The following is an 18,650-nucleotide window of genomic DNA, read 5'->3' on the forward strand; positions in this document are numbered from 1 at the left end:
AAATCAAGACCACTGCTGTAGTCTTGTCAATGGACATGTGGAGAGGTGGGCATGGCTTTTCCTGTGAGCTCATAACCTCTCCCAACAGGGGCCTGGGAGCCACGTGAGGTTACGGCGTCGTTCCCTGCCCCCATCCCCAGCACCACCGTGACTTACAGACCTGCGGGATCTACAAATGTAAGGATTAGGCAGGAGGTGCCGGGAAGGGGTGTAGGGGGTATAAACGGGCAGGGGACATTGGGCAGCCTTTAGATGGTACCAGGAAGACATGAGGCTGGAGGGATGTTTTTGCAGCCTGTGTCTCTGAGGTCTCAGTGTGGACCAGAGCGTGAGCAAGTCTTTACATGCGGGGGGGTGGGGGGGTGGGGGGGGTAGTGGTGGGGGGCAACGACGATGTAGGGCAGCTGTTGGACCTAGAGTGAGTGTGGCACTAGTGGGACTGGGGTGGGAGGAAGGGGGTGGTGGGGGAAGGAAGTTGGAACTCTGCGAGGAAGGGCGAGGGTTGCTGGGGTGGTGGGGACGTCTTCGGTCTGCCAACGACAGAGAGAGTGGGCGAGGCGCACGTTCAAAGCCCGACCCGCCTGGCTCCAAGGTGGGCAGGGCAGGGAAGGAGCGCGGAAAAGGCGGGTCTGCTGCTGGGTCCCCGGGGGCCACCTTTGGCCGCTCACTGGCAAAGTAGTGGGTGTGAGCTCACGTTCAACGCCGGGCCCGCCTCCTCTCCAGGGTCCCCTGCGGCGCGCACCGCCAGCCCGGAGCAGAGGGAGGGAGCTGCGGCGAGCGCGCGGTTGCTAAGCCCATCGCCCCCGGAGACGTTCCGGGTATTCGTCGCCCGCGCGGCGCGGCGCGGGGCGGGCAGCGGGAGGAAAAGAGGAGAGAGGGCGGGCGCGGGCTCGTAGCTGCTCGCGCCGCGCCCCGCCTCCCCGCGCCCGCCGGACCGTCGAGCCGCCACCCCGCGCTCCCACAGCAGAGCCCGGCTCTCCGGGAGCCGACCGCCCCACCATGCCGGCCGCCGCGCCCGCCCCGCGCCCGCCGCCGCCCCCGGCGCGGCCCGCCCCCGGCTGCCCCGCGCGGCCTGCCCAGGGTAAGTAGGTGCTTTGCGCTCCCGCGCAGACCCCAGCGGGAACGCCGCGTCCGCAGGGGTGGGAGCACTTCTGTCCCTCGGACTTGAGACCCCTTGAGTGGGGTGGGGCAGCAGTGCCAAGACACAAGGGGGTGCCCGACCCGCGGGGGTGCCCGAAGTGCGCTGTGCGTGTGTGTGAGCGCGCGCGCGCGGCTACACCACCTGAAACTCGCCTGCTCGGCGACAGTTCTGTCCGGAGCTGGTTTCCTCTCCCCCGCCAGCCAGCGGGGCCTTCTTAAGAAACGCGTGGGCATCTTGCGAGGTTCGGTGGGACTTCAGAAGGGGAAAAACAGTCGGGAGGGAGCTGACATTTACTGAGCATCTCAACCTGCGTGGTGCTGTCTCGAAAGTTGACCTCATTTCGTTTTCTACACAAACCTGTAAGGAAAGTGGAAGTATCCCTGTTCGACACCTGAGAAAACGGAGGCGCCCAGGCTCTTGATTTGCCCAAGGCCGCATGGCTTGGTAGCAGTGGGGCTGGGATTTGAACTCCTTATCTCCGTAGCTCGCTGACGCGGCTAAAGGACAGAAAACTCTCCTTAGTATTCGATGAAGAAACACGCGGAGGATCAAAAGACAATCAGGAAAAAGGATAGGGGCAAAGCATTTGGGAATTAACAAGGGAGAAAAAAAAAGAGTTAGTGAAATGTCCCATCAATTAATTTCAAATATAGGAGCACATTTACACTGCTTTCCCAGTCTGGCTCTGGGGGCGGGTTGTGAGGCAGGGAGAAGACCGCGCCAGGGCTGGGCAGGGGCCGGGCAGAGGCGTCTGGGGACACCTTTTCAGAGTATCCACCTGTTGGGAGTGGGGGGTGAGAAGTTGTGGAGGGAATTCAGTTGTTATTCATCTGCAAGTTAGTCATCCTCCACTTCTCCCCCTCCCTGTTGGCTCCATTCCCTTTCCTCTTCTTGACAGTGTTATCCAGGATCTTTCATGGAGAATTTTGTCATTAGTTGCTCCTGTGCATTGATGGCTGCCAGGGGCTGTGAAGCTGGTCCAGGTCACTGCCTGCAGACATGAGCTGGTGGGCTAGCGGTGAACGAACACTCACAGTTGCAAACAGTGGACTTCGGCAGCAGTAGCCCCGCAGGGTGCTCAGCCTTCAGGGGCAGGATATCAAGAAATGGGCCCAAAAAAGTAAAAAAGGAAAAGGGTGTTGGGTTTGCCTGGCAGCCCAGCTTCAGAAGAGCACTCCAGGTTAATATCTGGATTGCTTGGGATAAAGGCCCTAAAATGCTTCCTGGAGGAAGAACAGGGAGGCAGAACAGGATTTTGGAAAGATGCGCAGTAACTCCTTCCATTTTGATTTGAAATGGGTCGTGGTATTTGTTGGTGAGCTACAAGAAGTGCAAGAAGGGTCAGGGCCCCCTGCCTTCAAGCCCCAGAAGGATTCAGAACAGCAGAGGTGGAGTCTTAGCATTATCATGGCCGAGACTTTGGCAGGACTTGGAGAAAGAAATGTTGGACAGTGGCCTATGATAGGTGCCTCAGTGCTATGCTGTATTCCCTCGGAGACCTTTGCCATCTGTGTGCGCACTGGTGCCCTGGTCCCAGCTGCCCGCCCCTCCTCTTGGTTGGAGGATGACTTTGGGCCGCTGGAGTCAGCTTGGTCTTGAGGAAGTGAGAGCAAGGAGCATGTGGGAATTGACATCCCCCCTGGGGGTAGCCCCTGGCCAGGGACTGAGAAGTGCTGGAATATAAACAGTCCAGCTCCCTTCCCCTTGGCTGGGACACTCCGCGCATGACATGCTTTGTCCCCAGAGGCCCACTGTGCAGTTGTGTCCTTGACCTCTGAGAGTCTTTGCTGGGCTTGCGTTTCTTTCTTCTCTCACTTCGTCACCCCCGCCTACCAGTTTTTCCTAGTAATACTTACTAATAAAACATTTTTATAGGGATTCTCATCCCAGGACCTGATTCTAGAGAACCCAACAAAAAACATGGACGCTCTCACTCTCAACATTTTTTTTTTTCCTCTGCCGGGATCTGAGTGAAACTCCATCATTAGTCATGGGCAGCCCGTGCTGGCCTGCAGAGGGCCTGCGTGTGAATTCGCACAAGGTGCCTCCTTCCAGGCACGTGGAGCCCTGGGCCCAGGCACAGGTTTAGCAAGCAGGGAGGGGTTCAGCATCCACGGACCCCCTCATCTGGGCGTCTTCGGTGGTGCACACAGTGCCCGGCAGAAGGGGTGGCATGGGGCTTGGGTGCTGTGCTCAGAAAAGCAAAATAAAGTTGGTACCCAGGCACTGTGAGCCTCAGAGTTGCTTAGTTGTTGCAAGATCTCACTTCTTGGCTTCTCTCCTCCCTCTTTTTCCCAGTTCAAAGTTTCCTTCCCGTGTTTTCCTAAATATTTGACTACTTCAGGCACATGTTTTGCTTTTTTTCTGGCGAAATGTCAAGCTGGTTAAATGTCTTAGCTTCCTTCTAAAGCCAATAAGGGGACAGAAAAAGGCTGCCTTGACCAGTGGAGCCACAGTACCACAGGCTGCGGTGGGGGTGTGGTGTGGTGGTGGTACCTGGTCAGGAAAGGTGGGCAGGTCCCCACCTGCCGGGCCTTCCAGGGGGCCTGTGCCTTGACCTGAGTTCATCGTGTTGGGTTTGGATGGGCTGCTGGAGGCTCTTTCCTGATGAAGTTTCCTTTCCTTGCATCCATGGGACCATTGCACCTGGTATCAGAGCTTCCCTACCTTTCCTTTCGTGGCCTCTGGTTAGTGTCTAAATTTGGCCCATCTAGTGATAAAGCAGAGCCCCTTTCAAAGATGCATATGTGGGGGAATTTTTTGAAAAGGATTTTTTTTTTTCAACTACCTGTTAATGTAGGTCAGAAGGAGGAAATACAAGGAATGTGGCAGAGTGGGGAAGAAATCTGTCCTGGGAACCAGGGAGTTGAGCTCCACACCCAGAGATCTGAGGCTTCCTGGTTACCTGGGGCAAGTCATGGACTTCTCTGGGAACTTCATTAATAATAATTGTCCAGCCAACCTCAGACGGTTGTTTGATGATCAAAGGGGAGATATTTTCATTGTCTCATCAAACAATTGTTGAGCAAGCCCATAAAATCTGTATCCAGGAGAACTGGCAGTCTCTCAGGGACAGTGGTATATGTGTAGGCGTCATGGTGTAGGTAGTAAGTGACGGACTACAGAGAGCGCCAGTTCGGTAGCTGCATGAAGGGACAGGGGCGGTCTCCAGAGCCGCTTGGGCTGGTCTTGAAGGCTCAGTGTGCACTGAACTTTGTAAATGGCTGGGTGCCATGTAGTGTGTATTTCTGAGGGTTAGAGCTCTTGAGTCCATCAGATCTGCCTTCACATCTTGGCTCTGAAACTTCAAAGCTCTGTGATTCTGGGTAAGGTACCCAATCACTTTGAGCCTCAGTTTTCTATTGATAAACTAGGCATGATCATGTTCTGAGAATTTAGTGATGGAAAGCTTTTAGAAGATATTATTACAGATGGAAAGTATTGCTATTAAAGTTACCTTGTGGGCAGAAGAGATTCTGTCCAGGTGCTTTGGGTTAGTGCTTCTCAAATATTAAGCATACGAATCATCTGGGAATCTTGCGAACCTGCAGATTCTGACTCAGGAGGTCTGGGGCGGAGCCTAAGATTCTGCGTTTCTCTCTAGTGCCTCAGTTCTGCAGGTGTTGCTTGTTTGAGGACCACACTTTGAGTACAAGGCCTTAGGTCACTCCTCCCAGGGAAAGTCTGAGCCCTTTGTGGGAACTGAAGGATGCTGGGGAGGGTTCAGGCCTTTTGCAGGTGTGGCCTGGGGCTGGAGCAGAGACAGTTGGCACTGGCTGCTGTTGAGTGAGGTGTTCCCCTCAGGCGGGGAGTGGATCTAACCCAACTTCCTTCAAAGGCCTTATTACCAGCTCCCCTGGAAGAAGCTCTTCCTGGCCAAATGGTCAAGTGCTGCCTTCTTCTCCTGCATTCTGACCTTAAGGGTATAGAGATGAATAAGCCACTGACCCTTTTACAGTGTGGTTTGGGGTGAGGTGGGGACAGGCATGTAAACATGGTGAGATAAGCCCTCTACAGAGTTCCTGGGTAATGGTGATGGGAGTTGGAAAGGGAGGAAAACATCCTGGTGGTGATTATATCTGAACTGGGTTTTGAAGATGAATCGTGGTGGCAGAATGTGGGAGGAGAGCAGAAATATATAGGGAATGGCATTCCAGGATTAAGGAACAGTATGTGCAAAGGTAGGCTGTCCTGAAACAGCTTGGTGGGTTCAGGTCTTTGAACTAAGAGCTGTTTGGAGCATGGAGTATGCTGGAAAGGGCTTAGTCAGATGTATTAGTCAGCGTAGGCTAAGCTCTGCTGCAGTAACAAATCAACTTCATTATACTAGTAGCTCAATGCAACAAAGGTTACTTCTTACTCACACTAGGTGTCCTTCGCAGGTCAGTGGAGGGCCAAGTTGACGTAGCTTTCCGTCAGCTTGCAGACACACCTTTTGGAGAATGTGGTCTCTGTCATCATCTGCATTAGGAAGAGGTGTTGGAAGGGTTGTTCTTTGGCTGTTCTGTGCTTCAGTCTGGAACTGATGAATTACTGCTGGTGCCCACAGCCCATTGGCCAGAGCTCATTGTGAGGGGCCTAGGAAATGATGGGGGTATGGATGGAAAGCTCACAGAACATCACCGTCTCTCCCACGCATGCCTTGTTATGGGCCTTAAGTCTCACTCGGAAGGCCAGAGTTTCTCAAATGGGAGTCATAAGTGAATTCCTTTAAAGGAAAAAAAAGTCTTGTAGATTCCTAGTAGTGGCTTCAATTATTTTTATTACAGTGCAATTCAAATTAAACTCCTTATGTGCAGAGCTTGCCTATGACCATAAAACCGAAACAAATATATAAGTAAAATATCAGCACAGCTGCAAATGGAGTAAATTCAGATTAACTTCGTGAATTTAATGTGCTGGGTAAAATTATTTTTGCTAAATCACTGTGTCTGATCCTGAAGACAATTGTTTAGGTTCTCATGAATTAGGTCTGCTGTGTGCTCTGCCATGTGAGTTATGTGTTGGCTCAATCCTCTCATCAGTTTCCTCTATATTAAGTCTGATTTGTTATTTTTCTTAATAGCCTGTGACAGTTAAAATACTATTTCTTGTTGCCAACTTCACCGTCAGCGCAGGGATGCATACGGGCAAATAACGTGGCAGCGCTTGGCCATCACACGGTCATTCGGCCGATCCAGATACGTTTCTATTGATGATCTTAAAAAAGGTGATCATGAAAATGAAAGCATAAAATGACACTGGAAATAATTTTAGAGACTGTTGAGCCCCCTAGAATATGTCTGAGAACCAAGTGGAAAACCACTAGAGTGTTCTGTGAAAGGGGAGAGATGACCCGCTCTGTGGTTTAGAGACATGGCTTTGTCCAGGTGTGTGGGGAGGTGAGGGGTAGGAGGGAGGCTGGAGACAGGTGGTTTGGGTCAAATGTGATGAGGGTGGGTTGGAAGGCGGTAGAAGCAGTTACGGTGCCAGGTTTGAGAGGCATTTCGGAGGTGGAATCCACAGGACTGGGAGATTGGCTGGCTGTGGGAGGTGAGGGAAGAGAAGAGGAGTCAGAGATGACTCTTAATCACGGGAATCAGGGCAGTTGGTGGTACCACTGACCAGGGCGAGGACCACGCGTCCCCCGAGGGAACAGAAGAGCTCAAGGCTGGAGCTGCGTTCAGCCATATTCACGACCCCATCTTTTCTAACTTGAGCTTTTCTAAACCAGTTTCTGAGAAACTGCTGCATTTTGCGGTGTCTGTTTTTTCTGCCCCAGGATATTTAATTAGCGTTCATGTGAATGGTAAGAGTGGCTTTGTTAGCCTCTCTATTGTGCCTGCTAGAGAGGGTTCTGGCAGCCATTTGCCTAATTCATCACACACTTTTTTTGTCTTCCACGTGTTTGAAGAAAGTGAAAAGAAATTGAGAAACTTGTGGATGGTTTTGAAGCTGTCATACTATGTAACGTGAGATTAGCTATCAGCCTTCAGTTATTAAGAGCACCGACAATCAACTTTCTACTCTGCGTTTTGGGACAGAGATGCTCAACGGTCTCTGGGGTCAGACCAGACTTGGTGCAGGTTAAATGATCTCTAGGTAATTATGTAACAAGGAATGTGGAAACTCAGCACTCCGGGGAGGCAGAGGGCAAAGAACACCAGGCCACCGAAACAAACAAAAATGTCACAAACTGAAAACAAAGCCTCGTGGTCATTTGAGTGAAATCTTGTGTTAATTAAAGTTTTTGGCATTGAATAATTAAAAAATGTAACTTGGTGTTTCCTCTTTGTATGAATTATTAACTTAATGCACCAACCGATGGAAACAACAGGAGCCAGAAGTGGCTTTGACCCTGGTCGGTCTCACTCAGGACAAACTGCTACGTGTCTCTTGGCCTCGGTACAGACTTCACCTTCATGGCAGAGCCTCTGAGGACCTCCAGGGAGATGTGTGACCTGCCCCTGCCACATCTCTTTGGAACCTGTGATAAACGATTCATAAGCAAGTGCTTATCTGTTACCCCCAGAGACCACGTACTACTTGAGGACAGGCATAGTGTCTTCTCATCTCTTGGAATCACCCCGTGCGAGCAGACCATCTTTGCTAACAGCCATCTCCACACCCACGAACTAGACCAAAGCATCTTTGGGTCCCAGGGCTGATTGGAGGAGCAGCTTTCCTAGCAATAACAGCCTTGGTTTTAAGAGTCTCTTTGCAGGAATGGATTAGGTGAAGTTGGTTGTTCAATTTATTCCAGGTACTGACTTAGTTTCAGAATCCTGTGGAGTCTGCATCTCTACATCCGTGGCAGAGACAGTTGGTGCTCCCCAGGTATCATTTTCCCCTTCTTGAGCAGATGCTGTCGTTCCCTGGCCATAGTCCCTGTTCTGATGGTTCCCCCACAATCCACTGAAGCCCTTTTTGAGGGCTTTCTCTGGCTGCAGGGGCACGGTTGGCCCATTCTTGAGGAAAACCAGAAGTGCTGGGCAACTACTAGGATGATGAAGCTGATTTGTTACTGCAGCAGAGCTTAGCCTATGCTGACTAATACATCTTTAGGAACTGAGCTCTGCCTCCTGACCAAGCTCTTCCCAGCATACTCCATGCTCCAAACAGCTCTTAGTTCGAGGACCTGAACATGCCAAAGTATTTCATGACACCCTACCTTTTTATGTGGTGTTCCTTAATCCTAGGAGCAGCCCTCTACTGCTAATGGAGGGGAGCAGGTGAATAAGTACCCCAGTTTCCTTGCCCCTCCGCTGGGACAACTGTGGGCATGTTCTCCCTATTCTCCCCAGAAGTTCCCAGGTTGAGCCCTGGTTGCCCACGGCAGTAACTTGCTCACTCACGCTGCTGGATTGCCTCATTTCTTCACTTGCCGCCAGTGCTTCCTGGATCAACTCCCAGTTAAACTCATGTCCTTGCCCCAGGCTTGGCTTTTGGGACAGTCCAGCCCAAGAAGACCCTTTTTGTTTGATAGGAGCCCCTGCACTGTGGGTGGGAGTGCTGTGTGTCGTTCTCAGGTACGGGCTGGGCACTGCCACTGTGTCTGTCCCATTGCTCGAGAAGGGTCTGTGATGGGCTCTGCGTCGGGAGTCACGGGAACAAGAAGCTTTGATTATGGAAGCCAGTGAGCATCTTGGCATCCATCGGCCGCGGCGCCCTCCTGCCTGCCACACAGCATCAGCTGTCCTTTGTGGTGCCGAAACATATCCCATTTCACGCCTCTGTCCTGTGTGATGCGGAAGAGCTCTGGGGATTTCTTACTTTTGATCTTCAGTGCCTCAAATCTCCAAGCTTGTTCTCTCTTCACTGGTTTGATTAACATTAAAGCACAATTTATATATATTTGTCTATCGCTTTTACTTAGTCTGAAATTGATTTGGATATGTACTTGTGAAATGAAAAATCCAAATTCATTTTATTTCCAAAGTATTAACCAGTTGTTTCAACATTGAATAAAAATTATTTTTGCCTTCCTGAAGAGTTTAAAATGATCTTGTATTATATATTAATTTCTCACGTGGAGAAGTATCTATTTTGGGGCTACAGTTTTCTTTTTATTTAAATTCAGCTATTCTTGTGTAAGTACCAAGACATTATAATTATAGCTCTGTAATATATTTTACTCTCTTCATTACCCATTACTCATTTCCCTCCTGTCTTCCCTCAACAATTGCATTAGTGCTTAAATTGCATCAAGCCCACAAGTTAGAGTGGGGCAGAATTGCCATGTTTAACTTATTAGGACTTTTCATTCTGGAATGGACCTGCCCCTGCCAAGTCATTGAAATGGATCTTTGACACCTTCTCTCAGTTTTGCAGTTTTCCGTATGTTGATCATATATATTTCTTGCTCAAGTCATTCCTAGGAATTCTTTATATCTTGACATTATACATGTTCTTATTTTTAAGTTGTACAATATTTTCCAGCTGGTTATTGCTGTTACATAGGAAAGTGTAATATAAATATATATGATTGAACATTTTTTGGCTTTATAGCCATCCACTTTCTAATTATATTTTGAAGTGAAAACATGTAAAGCTATTTCAGGGTGTTCCATGTACTCCAATTGTCTTTCCAGGTGGCTCAGAGTAAACAAATAGATACACCCTAGAACTGAAATGAATTTGGGGAAGGAGGGAGGAAAGGATAGAGAGGAAAGGTGAACAAAGAGCTGGGCATGTGGTAGGAATCATAGAATCCCAGCCCACAGTGCCAGTGCAGAATTACAGACACCGTGACAACAAACAGCTTGGCTTCGACTGTTTTCTCTTTGAAGCATCATCTCTTGTGAATTCACACTTTGCGTGTAGGTGTCTCTGACTGGTCCTAGACATCACTAGCCCCAACATCAAGCCTTCCCTTAGCCGACTGACACTCGTCAGTAAGAACATGTTTATATCTGAGTCTGGATAGTAAAAGATAATGTCGGGAAGCCAGCCCTTCCGTGATGCTGAAGACAGGCCTGGCGGGTCAGACTGGTTCGTGTAAATCAAATAAGAGGACGCCGTGGCCTTGCTCAGGGTCCTACCTTGTGTTCCAGTTACGGAAACTCAGATCATCGGACTTATTAATTAAAAGAGAAAAAAGGGAGAAAGAAACCAAGTGCACTAAGCTGAAATGAAGCTGCTTTTTCTTTTTGAAGCTGGCAGTCAATCCCTGCCCTAGGGTTGCTGACCTCCGCAGTAATCTCATTACAGGGAAGCTCCTGAGTGTGAGGTTACAAGGGTGCTATGCGCTGGCTATTAGAACCTTTTAGTCCTTTCCTTTTAATTCCATTAACATTAATTTAGAACTCAAAGAGTTGATCGTTTTTTATAAGAACAGCTTATAAGAAGAGTGTTCACTGAAGAGGTTTCATGGTTTTGAAGATGATAGCTTTTTCCAAAGATGTCCTGTAGCATGAAAGAAAGACATCGGTCTGCCACTCCGATCAAGGAGAAATAGAGAATAAATTTAAGAAAAAACAACTGAGAATGACAGAGGAGACCCCTGTAGTTCCATGTTCTCTGGAACATTTGTGAGTTATTCACTTTTTTCCAGTTGCTTTGTCTGCATTACAAAGGCAAGACCGCTGTGGCTGCCTGGTTCTCCTTGTGGTTAGCTGCAGTTTCTTCATCACAAGTACGAAGTGGGTGTGTTTGTGAAGCTGTTTTCTTAGAAAGGAATAGAGTGTTAGTGTGAACTTGGAGAGGGGTGGGCTAGGAGACAGACCGGTATCTCTTTATCTTGCCCCCAGCATGTTTTCCTGACCATACACACAATGTGTGGGCTTTTAAGTAGTCTTGAGTGTGGATGTTAACAAAGCAAAAAAGACCATGCACGATAGACTTTTATTCTGTTGAGAAGCGGGAATGGGGTTTTAAATATCAGCCCATTTCAGGGGAGAAAAAAAGAAAAGTTTTTTATTCTTCATCCTGCCTTCAATAAGTGTCAAAATTCTCAGCAGTTTCTGGCTAGCTGGCTGTCTCTGGAGGCTGGCATTGTGTTTTGTTAACCTACAATTAACTACCACCCGCTAAAAATTCAAGCAGTAATAGTCCTATCGTTTGGTAGCTTTTAAAGGACATTTTTCTTAAGTGTTCCTACAGTTCTTTTCCTGCCCTTGAGAATATCAGTGTTTAGTGCAAATGTTACAAAATAATATATTGGGGAATCACTGATGATCACCATGAACTAATCCTTTACTCACACACATGTATTTATTTGAGTGTCTGCTATGTGCCACAGTGGTTGGTGTGGTAATTTTAATTAACTTAAATTTAAATAGAAAGTAGCTCCATGGAGCTTGTGGCTATGAGAGTAGACAGTGCAGAGCTGAAGAACTGGGGACTCAGGTGACTGCATCGAGTGAGCGCTGGAGCCCCAGTAGTGGCGGGTGTTAGGAAGGAAGAAGCAGGGGCGGTGGGGGAGAGGGAGGGACGCCAGGGAGGGTGAGTTTCCGTGAGGGCCTCTCGGAGGAATGATACTAGATCTATCGATCAGAGACCTGAACAAAGGTTGGAGGGATGTGTATGTAGAAATAGTTTGAAGACACTCAGCATCTCTGGGTAATTAATTGCCTTTTGCTCTTCATGAAACATGAGAAAAAGGGTGGCTTCTACGTATGAATTTGAAATAAAAAATGCCATGAAACAGTGTACATTCCTATTTTAAAATTTAAAGTAATTTTGGGCAATGAAGGGGGTCTAGGTTCCCTTGACGCAGAGCCTGGGAGTAAGATTTTTGTTCATGTGAATTGGGGGCGATTGCTGTCTGGAGCAGAGAGGAGCATGGGGAGCAGGCGTGGTCACACCCACGGGAGCCCTGGGGCACGGGTTGCACCGGGGACCTGGCCCCGCCTTAGGGCGAGGCACTGGTCTTTTGTTCCCTTCCCTGTGCCCACTGGTCAGTCATTGATTATGGGCTGCCCTGTGAAGGTGACTTGGGTGTGTCCTTTCCTGGGTAGAACAGCTCCCAGCAGAAGGTAATTCCTGGGATAAGTGACCAGTGGTGGCCCCTCAACAGCCAAAGCTCTTAAGAGCTGGTGGGTGGGGCTGCTGCCTGGTGAGGGGATGTGAGGGGTGGAGCACCTACAGCACCCACAACGGCTGCCCTGTAGAACATTCATGCCTGAGTAGGTTTGGAGACATTTAGGGGAGAGAAAATCCCAAGTCATAGCTGCTTTGATCGCCCAGCACATTCTGATGGTCATGAACCCAACGGGTAGGCTGTTTTCATTAACTATGGATCTACTGGGTTCTCTCATCCTGCGCTGTTTGTGGCCAGCCCAACCCAGACCCAGCGTCAGGTCTGTGCATTTGGAGTCTTGCCAAGCAGGGCCCATTTATTTAGTAGACTCCATCCCTGCAAATCACATCATTTTCGCCAAGAGACAGCATTGCAAGGGATCCTGAGGAAGCTTGACCGCAAGTCCTAGAGAAGCCAGGTGCTGACGAGGTTTACCCCGCCAAGGCTCCGAAGACAGCAGTCTTCGTGAAAACGCTTCTGCGATGCTCCTGGCAGGCCCAGGTGCAGCGGCAGCGGGGCTGCCTGAGGGGACCGTGCAGGGGTCTGCCCTCTGAGCTTGGCTTCTCAGCAGAGGAGCCGGCTCCCCTTGGTGCCCCTGTTGGCCCTCTGATTTCACCACGAAGTACTGAGTGCTTTGCAGACCAGGTGACCTTATACCTCTCGTTCTGTTCCAGCCTTTACAGCCATCCTGGGAGGCTGGGTGGGGGGTGGCGCTGCGGGCCCCCGCGTCAGTGAGGACCCCTGGGCACTCTTCGAGAGGTAGGTAAGGCCCCCCTTGGCTCTGGCGCTCAGGGTGGGCACTGGGGCCACTGCGAGAGCCTCGCGGTGGCTGTCGGATGCCTTTTGCAGTCCAGGTCTTGGTACCATGACTTTCCTGCTTCTAAGTGAGAGGAAACCGACGCCCTGTTTGAGTCTCCTAAAGGAAGAAAAGTTTGCACCTTAATCTGCTTTCGCCCAACATCACTCTCCTTTGTTTGGAATCTTAAAACAATGTGGGGAGTTGTTTTTTCAGAACATCCCGTCCACGGGGATATCAGGGAAAAGCTTACTCATTTATTGCCAGCTGTAGGGACACTGTGGCTTTATTTTGTCTGGTTGGGATGCTGGCTGGTGTAACAATTAGGACAGAGCTAAAATGAGACTGCTTTGCTTGGGTGTCGATGCTCCATTTCCTCTGGATGATCCTGGGAGCTTTGCTCTATTCCATGATTCAAATGACACCCCTACACCTGTCTGAGCCACTGTTCAGAAAGATTGAGGATCTGTGGAAGGATTGTTTCAGCTCTCATTGACTAGCTGTGTTGCCCTGGGCTAATTGCTTACCCTCTCTGGTCTACAGTTGCATCTGAAAATTGAGAGTGGTGGGCTTCTGGCCCTTTGAGCTCTAACATGCGAAGATTTTCACTCACACAGCCTTTGTGTGTAGTACTTGGATCCTCTGTAGAATTCTCCATTGCACCCTCCTTAGATTGGATTGTTGGCCTTATTTTTGTTTACAAAAGATGCTTATTTCAACATAAGCAATTTTTACCCATAAATCCAGCCAGTCATGTAAATGATCATGTCTTGAGTATTTGTGGAAAGTTCTTCCTCAGTCCGGTGTACCTAAACCTCAGATAAACAGCACAGTGGAGCTATTTAGTTTATTTGTTTCTTCTTGAGTCAACTTCGGTTATAAGTATCTTTTGTGGAATCCATCCATTTCATTTACATTGTCTTATTTATTAGCATGAAATGAATCATAATATTCCCTTACTATTTTACATAAGCAGCCTCAGTGTTTTTCAAATATGTCATCACTCCTGAATACGAATGAAAGCTGTATGTTTTTTGGACACTTTTCCTCTTCCGTTGTTTTCCTTCCTTGCTATTTAATTATGTGTACATGAAGGATGTCTTATCAAGAAGTCGAGATCATCTAAAAACTGCTTCCTAAAGAATCCATAGCTTCTTTTCCTCTCTGTCCCATAGAATAGGTGGTGGAGCTGTCTGTGGGCCCTTCAGATAAACATTTGATAAGGGAGGGGTGGGAGGCTTCTGGACTAGGCGCTGATAGGTGGTTCAGACTTTCCAAAGGTCTTTCCATCCATCTAGGATCTTTTCAAACCAAGGCACAAAGATGTAGATATGACGTAGATGGGCTCAGTCTTCCTAGAAAAAAGAGGTTGGAGGGGTTTGCTTTTAGGCTAATTTCTGCAGCCTCACCTACGGGGCTGGATGAAACACGGGGGAGCTGTAGCTAGCCCGGTGTTTGAAAGTTGTTGCAACACAGGTTGATGGAGTTCCCGGGGGCCAACGGAGGCCCTTGGGTGTGATGGCTACACAGAAAGGGAAAATCTGGTGAAGCCTTGCGGGTAGGCATCAAGTCAGCGCAGACTGGTCCCGGGTAGGTGTGGTTTGCTGCTCCCCTTCCAGATGAACACGTCCAAAGAGCCAACCTGGACGGCAGCGGGAAGAACAAAACTCAGCCCAGATCACGGTGACTGAATCTCTGAGCTGCAACAGGCAGTTGGGATTACAAATCCAGGTCACAGGAAACAACAGCCTGGAGCCCTGCCCTCTTGGAATTTTACTGGGTGAGCTGTGACCCCGCCCCCTGCCTCCAGGGATGAGATCGAGTGGGTGAGCTGAGAGGGTGGGGAGGAAACGTTAAACCCAGGGGTGAGACTGAAAGATAAGCTGTCCCCCAGGGAAGCTTCGCTGAAAGCAACCCAGCATCAGATGTTGCAAAGGACAACACCAGGGACAGGGAGGCATCTGGAGAGGCTCCCCAGCAGTGACACTCAGTCCAAGGGCACAACACTGAGCATAAGGCTTCGTGTGATGAAATAATCGGAAGTCGGGACAAGGGTTCATCTGGAGGAAAAGCGGCAGAGAGGAAGGGCTAACGTGGGGTCACTGGAGTGTGCGAGGCCTCACCAGCCGCGGGGGTGGACGAGGACGTGTTAGTATTAGTGCTCAGCTTGGAGTCCCAGGGGCCCCGCCCGCTCACCTGGGACCTCAGCCAGTGTCCTTGGAATCCCCAGGGCGGGGTGTCACCTGTGCTCAGGTACATCATGGCTCCTGTTCCTCCGTAGTCATTGCAGCACGCCTCGCTCCCCCCCCCCCCCCCCCCCCGGCTGTCCCTTGGGCTTCACATTGCCACCCGACTCCTGCCCGGGCCCTGGGCCTGTGCTGCTGACTCGGTTGTGCTTTACCACCCGGGGCCGGCAGCTCCCACAGGCTTTGCACACAGCTCCCTCAGCACCCGTCCTTAACCCCGTGCTCCCCGGATTGGGAGGGCAGGGCACAGGTGCCCCGCCCTCTGTTCTTACGGCATTGCCTCTTATGCTCGTATATCCTCCCAGGTGTCCACCGGTGCCCGTGCCCCAAACACATCCTTGCTTCCCCTTCGACCGCCCCTGCGCCTGCCCACCTGGCAACTCGTACACGTAGACAACAGAGACAAAACCGCCCCTGGGCTGGAGCCGACCCTGGATCCCAGTTTGGATGTCATGGGGTCACGTGCCACTCCTCCAGGTTAATCAGATGGATATGTACCCACTCGTTCAAGGGCTTTAAGATCTCTCCCACTGTGGCCTGTGTATTTTGGTTTACTAACCACTTTGGTGAAGCAAGGGATAGTCTATAGGAAGGGCTCTCAAACTTTAGTGTGCTCCAGACCACCTAGGGGATGGGGGACTCAGCTCATGAAGTCCCCCGATTCGCTGCAGATGGAAGAAAGAGTCGCTTCAGACACCTTTTGCCTGTCAAGGAAGGGGAAGGCGATTCTCTCTCAAGGAGAAATGCCCTGAGCCCTGCTGCTCAATGGCTTTTATTGAGCGGGTTTCAAGTGGAGGACAGGTAGCAGGAATGTATAGGTAATCTCATTACATCAGTAACTTAAGCGTACAGAGAATGGGTGATGTTTAAAGAAGACAATGGCAGGAACACACCAAATCGCTTTGGTCTGAGATGAACAAACATGGCGCCAGATGGGATTTGGGTCAGGGTCCAGGGATTTTGTAAATTCCCTTCCCAGCCTTGAGCTGGTTATGTGGTATAAGGTTAACAGAGCTTGAGGGAGAAACAAAGCGTGCTTCGAGGAGTGTAATTTACTTCCAGGCCTGATTTCCCCGGGGGCCCTCAGAGTTACTATCGGGTCCTGCCTATCAACCGCATTCCCAGTGTTCCAGCCAAGTCTTATGGGGCCTCTCCCAAGCCTCAGCTTGCGCAGGGCTACAGTCCCCAATACCACGCAAAGCGGCCCCTCCACGGGGGATCTTCTTCAAATGCAGAATCTGATTCCGTAGGTCTGGGGGTGGGGGACCTGAGATTCTGCATGTCTGACAAGCACCCCGGTGATACCGATGCTGCTGGACCCCTTTGGGAAGCCCCTCCCTCCCCTATTTGTGTTTGCTGTATTTAAAAGAAAACCCTTTGACAAGGAACTCATGACTAGACTTTTTGTTTTGCTGCACTGATGATGTCGTGTTTTGATTAAATGTCACCTGTCACTTACATTGTGAAAATAAAGACACTGTTGGTTGTAACATTTCTTCAAGGAATTAGTTTATGGTCCACTTTGATGGGAGTTGTAGTTGACCAGCACTCCCAGAGGTGCTCTGGGACTTCTCTCTGTGTCTTTGCTTCTCAAAGTGTGGTCTGTGGACCAGCAGCATCGGTCTCACCTGGGACCTTGTTAGAGATGTGGCATCTCAGGCCCTGCCCTGGCCCTGGACTCACTGAATTAGGAGCTGCACTTTAACAGGTCCCTGGGTGGGTGTGTGTGTGTGTGTGTGTGTGTGTGTGTGTGTACGCGCTTGACCATTTAGAAGCCCAGCCCTATAGAACCAAGTACATTGAAAGTGGGAGCCACTGGTTTAGACACTTTGGGAAAAGGGACATTCTCTTTGTTCTGATTGAAAGAGACAAACGATTAATTTTAGCAGTATATTTTTTATTGTTTTTTCCCCCTTGTTTGATGAATAGCAGCATCAACAAAGTAATAATAAATGATTAGAAAGGAAGCTGGGCTAATGTGACTTCCGGTCATCTTGGGTAACCTTGGCAGCATAATAAGGTGTAGAGTGGACCACTGTGAGATCGGGTTATTTTGATTCACCTCAGTTGTGGCAGCAGATAGGAGCCGAATGCATTAGAGGTAATCGCAGCAAAATGCCTGTGCAGCTTCTGAGCTTATTAGGTCACACCAGTCAGGAAGAATCCTAGGATCAGTGAGCAGGAAGGGCCGTATGCTTAGATTCTTTTCTGGAGTGTTTCTATTACTATCCTGTCTCTACTGGTTTTCTATTTCAATTGCTACATGAATGGCAAATTCCCCCAGCCAACTCACATTTAGCATTGTATTCTCTTCGTCCTCGAGATGTGCCTGGATTTGGGGGAAATCATAGTGTTTTTTTTTTTCTCACCTCGGTTATTTCATCTCTCGAGGTCTGTTGTGTGATGTCTACCAGTGCGGAAAGTAGTTACACTCAATTATTTCCAATGAGAGCTAGAAACCTGAGACTTGACAAGTGTTCGATTTTTGGGCTGAGAACTGGTTTCTCAGGTCTCGAGTGCCTCTTGTACGTTACAGGATGGAGCAGGGGAATCTGCATAATGCATAGTGTCTGTTTTTGGAGAGCTTACATTTAGTTGAGAGGAAGAATATTTACACCTATGAAGACGACACAACCATTAGTGCAGATGTGCCGAAGGGGAGACCAGGTGTTCCGCAGCCGAGCGCTGGCAGCGGGTGTCCAGCGTTCGTGATGAATGCTGGTCTAATGAAATGAACAGGTCTCCAGAGGAGGGAGCTTTGACTGAACTTGTGAGGTCAGGGGAGGTTGGGCGGTGGATGTGGGTCTTAGGTCTTACAGGATGGTGAGGCTTGGATCGGGGAGAGTGAGGGCGCAGTGGGCTTGGGATGGATGGGACCACGGGATTATGGAAGGCCTTCCCTATCAGGTGGAGGAGGTTGGGTTTGACCTTCCAAGAAGGAGCCACTGTAGGCTCCTGAGCAAAGGAGTGGCTCAGCGAAAGCAGCACTTGTTCTATATGCGTGGGGTTAGATTGGCACTGGGGAGAAGCCTTAGAAACATTTGTATTTATGGTAAATGAGGCAAAACCAGCGGTACTGCCAAATCGAGGCCAATTTATGCTGCTGTAGAAAGTTAGCAGGAAATTAGGGAGCTACAAGAGCATCCTTTCTCTAGGTCACTTCCTGGGAAGCTGCTGGCGTGGTGACCAAGGACTGGGAATTATGCTGTCTAATTTTTATTATCTCTACCTTTGTTAATTATTTACTGTGGATGTGGATGTAGGGACAGAGTAGGGATTACTAGTTTAGATCATATGAAATTTCCATTTTTTGGTAGGTCAAGATGGGTAGAATTACCAGCGATGTCACATGATTACACCAAATTGATTTTGTAAGTTGTTGGAGATGCAGAGACACAGACTGGCCTTTGCCTTCCCGGTTGGATTGATTGGGGTAGGTACCTGGATAATGCTGTTTGCAGTTCGTCA

At 49.5% G+C, this 18,650-nt stretch overlaps 1 protein-coding gene across 1 annotated transcript in view; it reads left to right on the top strand.

Moving 5' to 3' along the window:
- The first annotated feature begins 1,041 nt into the window (after positions 1-1,041).
- The window catches only part of DCLK3 (doublecortin like kinase 3), a 37,445-nt gene continuing 19,836 nt past the window's right edge, over positions 1,042-18,650 (top strand). The window contains exon 1 of the mRNA XM_054595066.1: positions 1,042-1,081. The gene's annotated coding sequence lies outside the window, so the exon portion shown is untranslated. The remainder of the gene's footprint in view (positions 1,082-18,650) is intronic.

The sequence above is a fragment of the Pteronotus mesoamericanus genome, unplaced genomic scaffold (genome assembly GCF_021234165.1).
Source record: "Pteronotus mesoamericanus isolate MK-2021 breed Mesoamerican mustached bat unplaced genomic scaffold, CSHL_Meso_final scaffold_54, whole genome shotgun sequence".
NCBI classification, from domain to species: domain Eukaryota; kingdom Metazoa; phylum Chordata; class Mammalia; order Chiroptera; family Mormoopidae; genus Pteronotus; species Pteronotus mesoamericanus.